Here is a 14,310-nt window from a genome sequence, read left to right as displayed (position 1 = left end):
CCTATTCCAGCCTCCTTGGTCTTACGTCTGTAGAATCCACGTCCACCGATGCTCACAGGCTCTGTCAGCAAGTTCAGCCAAGTCTTTGAACCCTTTAGTGTATAGACGATCTCCTTGTAGAGCAGGTGTTATTCCTTCCCCTCTGGGATATTTGGGGATCTAACTCATCAGGGCCTAGAGGCAATGGGAGGTAGTGGGTGTGTGTCCTGAGACGAACGGGCATTAGTTTGGAAACCAACTTTTATGATTGTATCACTGAAAGACTTGTATGCTGAGGAGGACTGATTTTCTCAGAATGGGGTGAAGAGACAGGAGGGGATTTCAGTGAACTTAGAAGCTCAGTTTTTAACTTGATCCATGTCTGCCTTAATGTTCCCACTCTGTGATTCAGAGTCCCACTTCACTTATTTTAGTGCAACACACCTGAAGGGGTCAAGCATTTCCTTGGTGCTGTAACTCCGCTCATCCTGCAATCAGACTCTGGCTTAGTTATATGTCAGTTCTATCTACTCTGTGACTAGGGCTTGGGGGACCCACTCAAAGCTGTGTGGAGTGTTTTCTGGTTCTCTCAATATTCTCAACGTGTTCTCATATTCGTGTTCATGTTCACATTTGAATTCATGCTTTATTTTTCACTTCCCCTTTCCCCTGGTACGCTTGCTCTCTAGGGCCATCCAGAGAAGCAGCACCGTCCCACCACCTTTACCACCACTATTGTGTCCACAGCGCCACGGACACCTGCTGTCCTGGTAACTTGCCCTCCATCCACACACCATGTTATGCTACCTATAATGTCAGTTGGAGTGATCCTGGCATGTGGAAGCTTGGCTAGGCAGTAGGCCCGAGTTACTCAATCCAATATTAATCTAAGTTTTGCTGTGAAGTTGTTTTCTAAGTATGTTAAGAATCTTGAGATGCAGAGATTATCCTGGGTTACGTGTAATTGCAAAAGTCCTTAAGCAGGGAGGCAAGAGGGTCAGAGTAAGTAGTAGGAGATGCGACCTTGGAGTGACCCAAAGAAGGGGCCGTGAGCCAAGGAATGCAGGGACCTCTAGAAGCTAAAAAGACTTATATATGCCTTTCACAATGGAGCCTGAATTCCCACCTTCTGGGCCACTTGTCTCTAACCAGCCAGCTGATTGGTCAATTAGATTTTTTAAAAAAAAAAGACCCAAACACCTATTTTTCTTGTAGCCATTGCATTGCATTTTTAACTCCTCACTAATTCATCATTGTGGTATTGCGTAAAAGGCACCAAAGTGCCAAATGCAAAGTAAATACCGGAAAGAAAAAAGACAGATGTAGAGAGTTTAAAAAATATAGTCTCACGTTAACTTGTAGCAGAAATTTGTTCTAAGAATATGAAGTCTTTCTCTTAATACGAGGAAATGAAGCAAAACAAAATGCAAACAGCAAAAAAAATTGTAAATAAAGGCTGGAAGTCTTAGGACTGCCCGATGACTGGTGAGAGGTCCCATGGTGGTCAGTTGAGAACAGACGCAGAATCGATGTTTGCATTCAGACGTGCACGTTTGTTCTTTCAGCCGTCTAGAAAAGGAAACCCTTTCTACAAAAATAAAGGTTCTTAGGAGTAAAACTGCACGCTAAGTGGTGCAGGGCTACTCATACTGCAGCTGCGAGCTGGTCTGCAGCATTTACTGCCCGCGAGGAGGACAGAGGTGAGAGGAAGGTGTAGGAAATCTACAGCGATTGGAATCTGAAAACAACCTACTTTGGATGCTTTGTGCATTTTGTATATGCTAAGAAACAAGACAGCAAGCCCCAAATGAAGTTATCATACTGAGTCCCATGTCACCAAACTGAGACCTAATTTCATTACAGTCTCTGCTCTCCCAGAAATGGAATCTTTTTTCTTCTTTTTTTAAATTGAAGTATAGTGAATGTACCAATATTATATAAGTTACAGGGGTACAATATAGTGATTCACAATTTTTAAAGGTTATACTCCATTTACAGTTATTATAAAATATTGGCTATATTCCCTGTGCTGTACAATAGGTCCTTGTAGCTTATTTTATACCTAATAGTTTATACCTCTTACTCCCCCTATCCCTCTAGTGTCCGTCCCCCCTACCCTCCTCTCCCCACTGGTCACCCCTAGCTTGTTGTCTGTCTGTGAGTCTGCTTCTTTTTTGTTATATTCACTAGTCTCTTGTGTTTTTTAGATTCTGCATATACATGAGATCATACAGCATTTGTCTTTCTCTGTCTGACTTACGTCACTTAGCATAGTGCCCTCCAAGTCCACCCATGTTGCTGCAAATGGCAAAGTTTCATTCTTTTTTTTTTTTTTAATCAGAAATAGAATCTGAAAGGAGTCAATCAGGAATGGCCGTCCAGCACCAGCGGGGTCATGTGCCTGGTAGACCCCGGGCGTGCCCTGAAGGGAGTGACCTTGACACAACTAACCTGCTGTTTGCTGGCGTCACCTCCTTGCTCCCGCTCCCTCTGCCTGCAAAGTCTCACTGTGTGCAGCCCCTCGGAGCGCCTTTCCGTCTGCTGGATGGGATGCCGCGGATCCCTTTATTCAAGTGGATCCTTGAACAAAGCCCATAAGATCTCAAAATGTACTCAGCTGAGTTTTAGTTTTTAACCTATGTTTTCTCCACTTTATTTCTCTGAAACTTCATTGTCTTTTACCAAAGTATTTTTGGTCCGTGACAAATCGGAGGACAAATGAAGCAAAAACCCCAAAAAACCCCTCCAACCCTTGTCTGCCCCCAGGGCTACTTTCATGCAGTGCTCAGCTTTGTCCACCAGGTGTCGCCTTAGCGCCAGAGTTGCTCCTAAAGGCTGGGGCATCCCGGGCGGGAGAGGCCGCGGGGGGCTTCCTCGCTGCGGTTAAAGGGTAGAAGAGAAGGCCAGCCCTACACAGCACAGTAGATCGCTCCCTGGTGTAACTCTTTATCCTCAGCAGGCAAACGGAGGCGTGATTCCAGTGACGAGAGGAACGTTTCGGAGTGTCCCCGGGTCACTGCTCTCATGCCAGGGGCAGTCACGGCCGACGGATGGCGCAGGGCTGCCTGTGACGTCGGGGGCTGGCGGGCTGCTGGCCTCCAGACAGAGGTCTGAGCATACGCCGTGGTCCTGCTTCTCGAACCCGAGCGCCGCAGAATCACCCGCAGGGCTTGTGGGCGCCATGGAGGCTCCGACTCGGCGGGGCCGGCACACTCTGGGGACCACGTCCCCAGAAGTGCCCCTGTCCTGCGACAAAGCGCTCTGGCCTTGGAGTTAGACCCCGGCTCACAGCCAAGCCCTGCCTCTCAGATGACCGAGTGACCTGGGGCAGGTGACCTGGGGCCATTGCAAGTCTCTGTCTCCTTACGTTTACATGGCGATGCTGATGGAGGTCAGAACCACTTGGGACAGTCCGTGTGGCAGTGGAGCCGAAAACCTGGTCTCCAGGGAGAATCTGGATTTTTGTGGAGCCTGAAGCTTATACAGTTTTGAGAACGAATACCAAAGTATACACAGAAGTGACTGCCAACTTCGTAAATGCATCCCACTAATCCCCCAATACATGTATACCAATCTCAGCTTCCACTTAGCTGTATCCCCAAACTGTTGTCATAACAAATTACAGTTAAAATATCCCATTTCACACACTGTATGAAAACATGACCATGTGAGTCCAGGGCTAGGACCCTTCTCAGGGCTTCCTTAGGAGGGGGCCCAGGTACAGGAAGGGTCTTGAGGCTTAAACTTCCTGAGCTTTATGGCTCAGCGGCCTCTGCCTGGAACGTTCTAAGCCAATGGTTACTCATGATTATTTGCTGGGCTCCTAATTTCAGCATGTGGCATTCATCTTCAATAAGTTTAAATGAGCTGAAAAAAGTGCAAGGAATCATTAATTTTTGTTACTATTTGGAGGCGATGTTAGTAGTATACTAAATATATATATGTATAATTTTTTTTTTTTTTAAATGAAGAAGTCACTTCTATTTGAAGTCAGAATTCAATTACAAAATGCAGGGACTTTGGTCTAGACGGAGTATTTTTTTTAAACTGTATTCAGCTTCTAAAGAGTTATGACAAACCAGGAGCATAAAGTCAAGCAACAGATGAGGAAGAAATTTGAAACCTGTAATTTACTGATTTATTTATTTCAGCACAGAACTCCATTTCGCTTAACCCAGTGGATCTTCTTCAAGTTTCAAGACAAAGACCAGATGACTAAACACCTTCTGTTAACATTGGAAACCAGCCACAGTTGAGGTGAGTCACCAAAATTCAGGGGGGAGAGGAGGGCTAGGGTGACGCCACGAAGGTCTCCCGCCCTGTCACTCCGCCAGCACGGCTGAGTGTCCCCTAGCTTCTGTAAACCTTGACTGTTCTCCAGAGCTCGGAGAAGGTTAATCCTGACAGTTTTTGCCAGGTTTCTCAGTGTTACTTGGGAGGGATGGCCTCTGGGTGTCCCTCCTCTGCCGTTTTTGCTGACATCACTCTAAAGATACATTAAATTATACTTTTAGTATCCATTTTCTGACCTACAATCAATCCTAGCACGCACTGAGCAAGGAAGCATAGCGCCCGACTTCACATTTTACATGGGGGCTCCACTGCCAAACATCTGACTGACGCTATACCCAGATGTATTCCATTGTCAGTTCAGCTAGGGCATTCATGTGCATCTCTTTACAAGACTTCTGTCCTTTATTCCTAGGCAAATCAACATTTATTACTGATTTACAGAAACTGGCATTTCTTCATTAGCTGTTTGATTTATTTAATCCTCACGTGATCCCGTGCCATAGACATGAACTCACTGACAAAAATACACAGAGAAAGAGGAACTGTGTGGAAAGGCAGGTGGGAACAGGCAATTTCAGCCTTTCTGGAGCCATGCGGCAGAGTCTTTCTTGCCTTTGAAGCTCTGGGAGAGAAGATGGTAGTTGTGTTCAATCCTGTGGCATGTTCCTCATTCAAGGCACACTCAGGGCCACCAACATTGCTATGGGAAAGGTGAATCCCTGGGATGTGAGGCTTGTGAAAAGCAAAACACCTTCGCAGAAAAACTTCCATGTTAATCTGAGTAGCTTTTTTTATCGTCACACTATAACACAAGGATAGAATGGAGACTTTCGGAGCAAGAAGCCAGGAGGTTTGGGGTCTAGACTGTTACTAACAAGCTCAGCAGGTCACGCCCCTCTCAGGGGTGGGAGACTTGAAGATTTCCTGCTGGTCCATCACCTCTTCAAGGACAGGCATCACATCTTTTCCTCTCCTGCCAAATAACTACATCAGTGTTTCCTACTAATAGCTGCTCAATACGTTTTCTAACAATAATAATATAAAATGTTATTATATGTTATATAATAATATAACAATAGTAATAAACAATAGCTGCTCGATACATTTTCTAAATGCACGAATATGCCTGAGTGTCCTCATTTATAAAGAATAGAGTTTAGATTTAATGATCTTGGAGGTCTTTTCTGGTTCTGATATCCTAACACAAATCATTTAAAGCCAGTTAATCTAATTCATTTCTTACATATTCAATAAGCATTGCAAATTCTTTTTCTTTTATTTAAGAAACAATATTAAACATACGGAGAGGGCATTGCACTGGCTCCTGAGTTGGGCCTGACCTTGAACCCTGACTCCACCTTTACTGCTGGAAGGCTTTGGCCAAAGGTTGGGATCATGCCGATGTTAGAGTATCACTGTGCTGAGTAAACAACAGCAGTAATAATAATCAAAACAACAGTTCGTGGGTTTTGAGCCCTTGCTATAGGCCAGGAAACAGCCACACAGTGTAAGTTACAGATGTACACAGTCGCTCCTCTGTATCCACAGGTCCTGCATCCGTGGATTCAACCAACTGCAGCATCAAAAATGGAAAAAAAAATTCCAGAAAGTTCCAAAAAGCAAAGCATAACTTTGCCACATTGACAACCACTTCCATAGCCCTTATGTTGTATCAGGTATTATAAGTGATTTAGAGACGAGTTAAAGAGTCTGGGAGGAGGTGCCCAGGGCACGTGTAAACACGAGGCCGTGATATATAAGGGACCTGAGCATCCAGGATTTTGGTGTTTGCTGGCGGTCGTCCCTGGAGCCAGCTCCCCGAGGATACTGCGGGACGACGGTAGTGTATGCCATGTATGTTGTAGATAACGTATCTGTGTCACATGCCACACTCTTACCCCACGAGCAGGGGTCACTGAGGCGTCGGTAGTCTAGGCAGCCCAGCCAGGCCTGCGCAGGTGGGGTGGCGCACAGGGGCTTCCAGCCCCGGCAGGTTAGAATGAGGCTCTGCGAGCAGCGCGTGTCCACGGTGAGAGGTCCGTCCTGGCCGCACGGCAGGGCTGCCCCAGCCAGCAGGCGGCCAGCCGGCCCCTGAGGACCCCTGGCAGGGGAGACAAACGCCTACACCTAAGCACCTACCTAAATGATGTAAGGAAGGACTGATCGAGCGCAGCTGGGGCATCTGGGCTGGTGAAGGGGCCTGGAGGAGCTTTCCCAGGACGGGGCCTCCAGAGGCGCCTGGGAGGCCCTGACAGGTGACGGGAAGGGGACGGAGAGGGGCAGGGCGGTGGCAGAGCAGGGGCAGAGGTGGTGGTGGCGTCGGGGAGCGGGGCTTCAGGAAATGAAGCGCGGGCACGTGGCCAGGCGGCGCGCGCCTGACTGTGAGCCCTGCAGGGCGCGAGGACGATCTGGACGCGCGCCTGCAGGTGCGGCCTGGACAGCATCTCGTGTGCCTTCCGGAGGCTCCTGCCTTGGGCTGGGCTGGACCCGCCGCAGCTTTTGGCCGGGGATCCGAGCGGAAAGCTAACGGGTGTGTGTGCAGAGGCGGCCCGGACGCGTGGGCAGCCCCCGGGGGGGAACCCGGGCATCTGCTCCTCTCGCGCGCTCCCCCCGCCGCCCCGGCCCGGCGCTTCGAATCCCAGCATCATTCGGTCGCGTTTGCCACCTGCTGAACAATCCGAAAGTCAGGAGCTGTTGTCTCCTCAGCCTCCCCCTTCACTCCGCACAGGCCGCTTGGCTTCGTAGAGTCATTTTCAAAACGCGGATGATGTCCTACGACTGCCCGTTCCATCTGTTCCTCCCTCTCGGAGGCCTGGCGCCTTCGCAGGGCCTGGGAGCAGGGCGCACGCCAGGAGAGGCTGGGGACGCAGCTGCGCGTTCTCTCCTGCCGCCCCGGACCATCTACCCATCCATCCTTCCGCGCAGGACAGAAGGCCACCTCTCCTTCTGGTGAGGCCAAGCCTCTGCTAATTCCCACATAAAGAAAAGGAAATAATGTGGACCGTCTTCCCATTACTATCAGCGGGCCAGCTCGACAGCCCTAATAGACACCCAGGGACGTGTTACAACACACACGCACGCTGAGTTCAAAATAAATCTTCCATAGGTACAGCTTGCTAAAACTCTGCATGTGAGAGCTTATTTCTGTACATTTTATTTTATTTTATTTTATTTTTAAAGGAGGATCCTGGTAAGGGTAGGTTTTTTTTTTTTAAATTTATTTATTTATGGCTGTGTTGCGTCTTCGTTTCTGTGCGAGGGCTTTCTCTAGTTGTGGCAAGCGGGGGCCACTCTTCATCGTGGTGCGCGGGCCTCTCACTATCGCGGCCTCTCTTGTTGCGGAGCACAGGCTCCAGACGCGCAGGCTCAGTAGTTGTGGCTCACGGGCCCAGTTGCTCCGCGGCATGTGGGATCTTCCCAGACCAGGGCTCGAACCCGTGTCCCCTGCATTGGCAGGCAGACTCTCAACCACTGCGCCACCAGGGAAGCCCTGTACATTTTATTTTTTAAAATAAATGCCAAGCTAAAATTCATGATAAAAATCGTTCTCACTTAAGAGATGGAGAATCAGTTCATTCACAACATGAAGCATCAAGGTCGTGTGAGTGAAAGTAACTTGGGGGTGCAGGTAAGCTTTGGGATTCTGTAGAAGCATTGACAGGCATACATTTGATCACTAGAGTTTAAGAGCTATCAGCAAAGAGAAATGGAGTGTTTTTGAAATAGAAATATTTAACTGAAGTTTTAAGAAAATCACAGCTTTATAAGCTACTGTTAAAAATATTATTCTTTTGAAGATATTTGTCATGTTTAATTGCCTGCAGATACGCATATTTTTTTGCCTTCAACAGTAATACAACTTTTATAAAAATTATCCTAGATTACCATCCTTGCTTCTTTGATTTAGTAAATTCTTTTCTTGAATGTTTTAATATTTGCATTGGATGTCTATGGAGTGTGTGTTGTGTTTGCCAATTGAAGTAGAAAAATTTAACACAGCTACCAAAGGTCTCAGTCAACAACTAGCAAGAGCTGTCTTTTATTTTATAGTTGTAGCAAGAACTCCTCCTAGTGGACTTTCTCCAAATTATTTACTGCATTTTCAGAAAAAGACACAAAGAAAAGAAACAGCATGAAATCAATAAATCATAACAGCTGATCTCTTTCACCAGTGGTGCAGAAAAATTTCTTTCTGTCTTTATGGAATAAATTGAACGAACTTACAAAGTACGTAAAACAAGTATGGGTAATCAAAAAAAAAACCTAGATCCAATTTCTGGTTATTATCTACCTTACACCATGCTATTTATTTGGGAAACATAATTCTAATACCACTTAATTCTAATTACAAAATTATTCAGATGCATAGATGAATATGTTTGCATTTACTAGGTGTACTCTGGATATTTGTGAAATTGCTTGAAAAGGTGTTTTTAACAGCTATAGAACAAGCTAAATGTTAAATGCCTGATTCTTAAAGAAGACTATGTGCATGGTGACTACTAATTTTTACCTAGTCAAAACTGTACCCTCTGAACATCTCCTAACTGCTAGGCAACGCAAAGCAAAAACTTTTCAAAAATAATTTGTGTCAAATTATAGCATTTTAATACACAAGCAATAAACTAAAGTCGATGATTAAAAAAGATATTATATATGGGATAACTTCTAGTATGTTTACTCTGAAAGCAAGAAAAGAATTTAGCAGAAGATAACATAATTGCAGTTACACAATTGTAGACACAAGACACTTTTTAATTCTACTGGTCAGATTCTGTTTAGCTTCTTTCCAGAACTCTGCTGGCTATTTTCTCCAAAATCCTATTTACTAAATATACACGTGAAGTAAAATCCCAGACAGGATTGTGGGTCTTTGACTATAGGATTTACTTTTACTGTGTTTACTACAACATTGCTGCATTAACTTCTTTCTTTCTTTCTTTTTTTAATAGAAGTATAGTTGATTTACAATGTTGTATTAACCTCTGCTGTACAGCAAAGTGATTCAGTTGTACAAATATATACATTCTTTTTGATGTTCTTTTCCGTTATGGTTTATCACAGGATACTGAATACAATTCCCTGTGCTATACAGTAGGACCTTGTTGTGTATCCATTCTATATATAATAGCTTACATCTGCTAACACCAGACTCTCAATCCATCCCTCCCTCCACTCCCCTTCCCCCTTGGCTTGTACCTTCTCTCTTTTAGTATCTGCAAAATGATTCTTAAGTAGGGAGACACTTAGCCTTAAACATTATTACGAGCTGAATAAACACAGATCTTATCAAAGAGTTTACTTAATAAATAATAAAATGAGACATTTAAAAAAAAGCTAGATCCCTCCAGCTCACTAAAATGAAAAAGACCTTTCACTGGGGCACCCTGCTTCCTTGTTATCCCTCTTACACACAGATCAATTATAGTCCCTGACACGACCCCAAACGTTCGGGTACCAGAAGCTGTAAGCCACGCCTCTGACTCAATGATTTCTTATTGGTTGTTCAAATGGTGCAAATGGTTTTCTGAAATGAAGCTTTTTGTGATTAATGCACCTCAATTCTGCAATTCAGTGAACGCATTTTCATATTTTTTATTACTGACTATAGCTCCTCTTTAATCATGAGACACATTCTGTACGTGGAACATGTTGGAGGCACATATTAAGCATTACTGCTTTGAAACCTGTTGGCTTATTACCACTTTCAAAGACCGCACTCTTTTACCCAGGATCTGAACAAATTTATCATTTAATTGGTGTAGGTGGAGTGCTAAATGTGAACTAGACAAACATAACACCGTCTCACGTGGTCTTTATATCCCAGTCGTGATGTATTCAGATGGTTCTGTTTTAAGGAAGAAACAACTGTTCCATCCAGGCTGGGTTTTCACTGGGGCAGGAGAACCGTGGGTACATCGGTGGCCGGTGGTTACACAGGAATAGGGCTTTACAGGTACCTGCCATACACATGTGAGGGACCAGCATGGCAGGGTGATTGCGGGCTTGCTTTGTTTATGACACATCTTACTTTCCGAACGTTACCTGCGGTCCCCCCAAGGCATCGCGTGTGGTCTGGTTCCCGGGTCAGATGCCCTGAGTGTCCCCAGACCCCGTGGCTCTCCATCTAGAGCTGGGAGGCCTCGTCAAAGCAGAGGGTGCTGGGCCCACCCCGGAGGGCAGGGTGGGGCCTGGGCAGATGCATTTCTAACAGATTCCCAGGAGATGCAGGTGCCGCTGGATCGAGGCGTTTTGAGGAGTACTTGTGCTATCTGAATATTACCTTCATCAGGCCCGAGATAAACCCCACGTCGTCCACATGGATCTCATTCTCTTACTTTTTGAACCAGGTTATGGGGTTACAGCGTGTCAGGGCCTGAGATGGGTCTTTCCCAGGGGGATCACGTCCGTTCTCACAACGGCTTCGGATGCAGTGGGAGAGCGTGGAGCCCCGGAGAGCGGCGGGCGTCCGAGGCTGGGAGTTGCAGGCGAAGAGGTGCTGGGGCAGCAGAGCACAGAGTCAGGAAGCGCTGTCCCCTTGCCAGGGCGTGGAGTCTCGGAGGGCAGCTCCCGAGCGCTCCTGTCTCTGGAATTCTCATTTCAGGAGCCGGTGAAGGACCCCCTCCAGACTCCCACCGACCTGGGCTGGAGCCCGTCTCTCCCCTCACAAGCAACATCGCATTCGGCAAATTACTGGATCTCTCTGAGCCTCCATTTCCTAATTTCTGAAGGGAGGAGAATACAACAAACTCAGGGATGCTGTTGAAAATGTAAAGAAAAATGTCAGGACACTTCCCGTGATTCGACACAAATCCCCAGCAGCTGAAAACACCATGGAGACAACAAAGTGATAGAGACCTTCCGTCGCTAAATCCTCCAAGTTGACACTAAGGCCAGTGTAAAGTCTGGCCTCAGATAACTTGTCCCGTCCGTCCTAGAGGGAAGCGAATACCTTGAATGAGCTGCATGGAGTAGCTTGCTATGTGCTACCATCTTGTCAATATTAGAACAAAAGTCACGCCACCAGACTTGCTAACCCCCTGTTGTAACAGTTTTAGATGTTTTCCATGTAGTGTGATCAAGAGAACATTCATTGAACAAATATTTATTGCACACCCACTATGTGCCAGGCAGTTTTTCAGCCTCTCCGGCTACAGCAATGACACACGATGCACCTGTTCAGACCAGTTTAACTTCCTGTAAGCAGCATTCCTTCATGTGCAGGAAAGTTTTGGTGATGCCTTGTGAAGGACTTGAAGTCTGCAAATAGTTATATATATTTTATTTTATTTATTTATTTTTGGCTGTGCTGGGTCTTCGTTTCTGTGCGAGGGCTTTCTCCAGTGGTGGCAAACGGGGGCCACTCTTCATCACGGTGCGCGGGCCTCTCACTATCGCGGCCTCTCCTGTTGCGGAGCACAGGCTCCAGTCGCACAGGCTCAGTAGTTGTGGCTCACGGGCCTAGTTGCTCCGCGGCATGTGGGATCTTCCCAGACCAGGGCTCGAACCCGTGTCCCCTGCATTGGTAGGCAGATTCTCAACCACCGCGCCACCAGGGAAGCCCCTAGTTATATATATTTTAAATACTTATACATAACCGGTTTTAACACAAAGGCAATTAGGGTCTCATAGTGCTTTAATATTATTTACTTGATGATAAGAAACAGTTAGATAGGGCTTAATATGATTCATTGGGGGCTCCTTTATTTCTAAGGCTAGAGCTTTCCAGGCAGTGGCAGGCCTGGGAGGGCCGGGGGTGAGCAGGGATCATGGAGCAGAGCCAGGGGAGGGGGCAGGCTGGCCCTTAGGGCTAGTGGATCTGCACTGAACATTGGCCTTTGGCCATTGGCTACATGGGAGCTGCCTGTCCTTTGACCTGACCCATCAGCAAGCTATAGGTGACATTTATTCTGCCTTAGGAATTGTTTCTTTACTTTCCATGCCCTTTATTTGTGTAGTATCTTCATCCTGTACCTTTTCTTAGACTGTTTTGCAGATAAAATTGGGCTCCATGAAGAGGGGCTGTTTGGAGGCTTCACTGGAAACTCTCAGAACAAAGTAACATTGCAATGTATCCTTTAGGTAACGCCCCTCTGCCGCCTTGCTAAGATGGATGGTGAAGTGTAAGGACACGGGTGGTGTCTGATAATGCTGGTGAGAAACGTGGTTTCAATCACGCCCTGAATCCTCAGGCATCCTGGTATATATGTGTATATTTTGAAATGATTAGCACGATAAATTTAGTAAATATCCGTCACCTTATAAATATAATTTTTTTCTTGTGACAACTTTTAAGACCTTAGCAAGTTGCAAATACACTGTAAATTGTTGTCAACCGTAGTCCCATCCTCTACCTTCCATCCCCAGGACTTATTTATCTTATAAATGGAGATTTGTACCTTTTGACCACCTTCACCCATGTCACCCACCCTCCACCCCTGCCTCTGGTGACCACCAATCTGTTCTTTGTATCTATAAATTCAGTTTTTTTAGATCCCTCACATAAGTAAGAGCATACAGTATGTCTTTCTCTGTCTGACTTACTTCACTTACCATAATGCCCTCTAGGTCCATCCGTGTTGTCACAAATGGTGGGATTTCCATCTTTTTCATGGATGAGTAATAGTCCATTGTATGTACACATCAGGTCTTTACCCATTTATCCGAGAGGGGGGGAGCGGCCCAAGTGGAATGTTGTCCGGCACCCTCCCTGCCCTGGGGCAGCCTGGCAGCGACATGAGCCCATCCACGTTCTCAGATCAGGTCAGTGATGTGGGATGATTATTACTAACAGCACTGCCAGCTTGGAGCTTGCTGTGGGTACTATTCTCCTATCATACATATTAGAGCATTAAAAGCACTGAGAAGTCCTGCAGTAGACACATTTGCTTACCTTCACTTAAGCCAGTGTTTCCCAGACGCGTTTGACCACAGGCCACTTAATCAGGCCCACAGATCTGAGGACCACGGCTCTACGGGGGAGGTCAGGGTCCCTCACCTTTCAGGCATCCTGTAACCTAAGCAGGTACCGACTGGCTGGAGTTGCCCAGCTGTCAGAACTGTGCATTCATTCGTCCATCCATCAGTTTGTACCGAGGGCCCATCCCGCCCAAGGACCGTTTCAGGCCCGCAAACGCCCTCAAAGTGTCCACTGCAGGAGGAAGCAGAAGGTGAGGGCGCAGGTGTCTGACTGCAGGCAGAGGAATATGGGCGCTCTTCCTACCCGGGGCTGAAGGGAGGCCTCTGGACGAGTGATGGGTGAGCAGAGGAGGAGGGAGCCCCCAGGAGGCCTGGGAAGAGGCTTCCAGGTAGAGGGCGTGAGGGCAGCACCGGCCTCACCTGCCCTAGGAATGGGGGAGAGTGGTGACCCGACTGCAGGAAGGAGGGCAGTGGTCTGCGAGGGGCCTGGGGCGAGACAGACAGGCCCCCAGGCCACTGCAAAGGCCTGGGACTGGGCCGCAGGGGTCGTGGCTCCACGGGAGGGCCCTGAGCAGGATGGCAGGTGGCGTCTTTGCGGGGATCCCGTGGCAGGTGTGTGCAGGGCAGAGGCAGGGGTGGAAGCAGGGCAGGGTTCAAGGCTTCCCCTCTAATCCAGGCAAGAGGCTGCGGCCTGGGCCAGGCTGGTGGCAGTGGCCACAAGGAAAAGGAGCTGAAATCTGCAGCTACTTCTCAGGTTGAGCTGAGGGTTGGCTGATGCGTTAGGCGTGGAATCCATTTAAGATCACAATGTTTTTGCCCACAGGAAGTTCGATGTGCAAACAGATGGCACGTACTCGCTGGTTTCCCAGCACCGCTCTGGGTCGCTCAGGCTCTACCACTAACCAGCTGCGCGTTTGCAGCTTCTCCTCGGAGTGCCACTGCCCGGGGTGAGACTGGACCAGAAGGGTCCAGGGCCTATGACCCCGGCTCCACGCCCATGATTTCCAGCATCCATAGGAGGCTATTTGGACGTGGAAAGGCAGCTCCGTACATTATTAACCACAATTAAGAACATGTATATCAATTAAATACATATAATTAAAGAAGTGGATGTTGGGA

General features: G+C 47.1%; 1 protein-coding gene across 1 annotated transcript in view; it reads left to right on the top strand.

The window, feature by feature from the left end:
* The first annotated feature begins 2,559 nt into the window (after positions 1-2,559).
* The window catches only part of ST18 (ST18 C2H2C-type zinc finger transcription factor), a 308,958-nt gene continuing 297,207 nt past the window's right edge, over positions 2,560-14,310 (top strand). Inside the window, exon 1 of the mRNA XM_082432989.1 lies at positions 2,560-7,221. The gene's annotated coding sequence lies outside the window, so the exon portion shown is untranslated. The remainder of the gene's footprint in view (positions 7,222-14,310) is intronic.

This window comes from Balaenoptera physalus (genome assembly GCF_965194825.1).
Source record: "Balaenoptera physalus genome assembly, chromosome: 17".
Classification (NCBI taxonomy): domain Eukaryota; kingdom Metazoa; phylum Chordata; class Mammalia; order Artiodactyla; family Balaenopteridae; genus Balaenoptera; species Balaenoptera physalus.
Note: the sequence above shows the minus strand (reverse complement) of the source record. Positions and strands in the feature narration are given on the sequence as shown.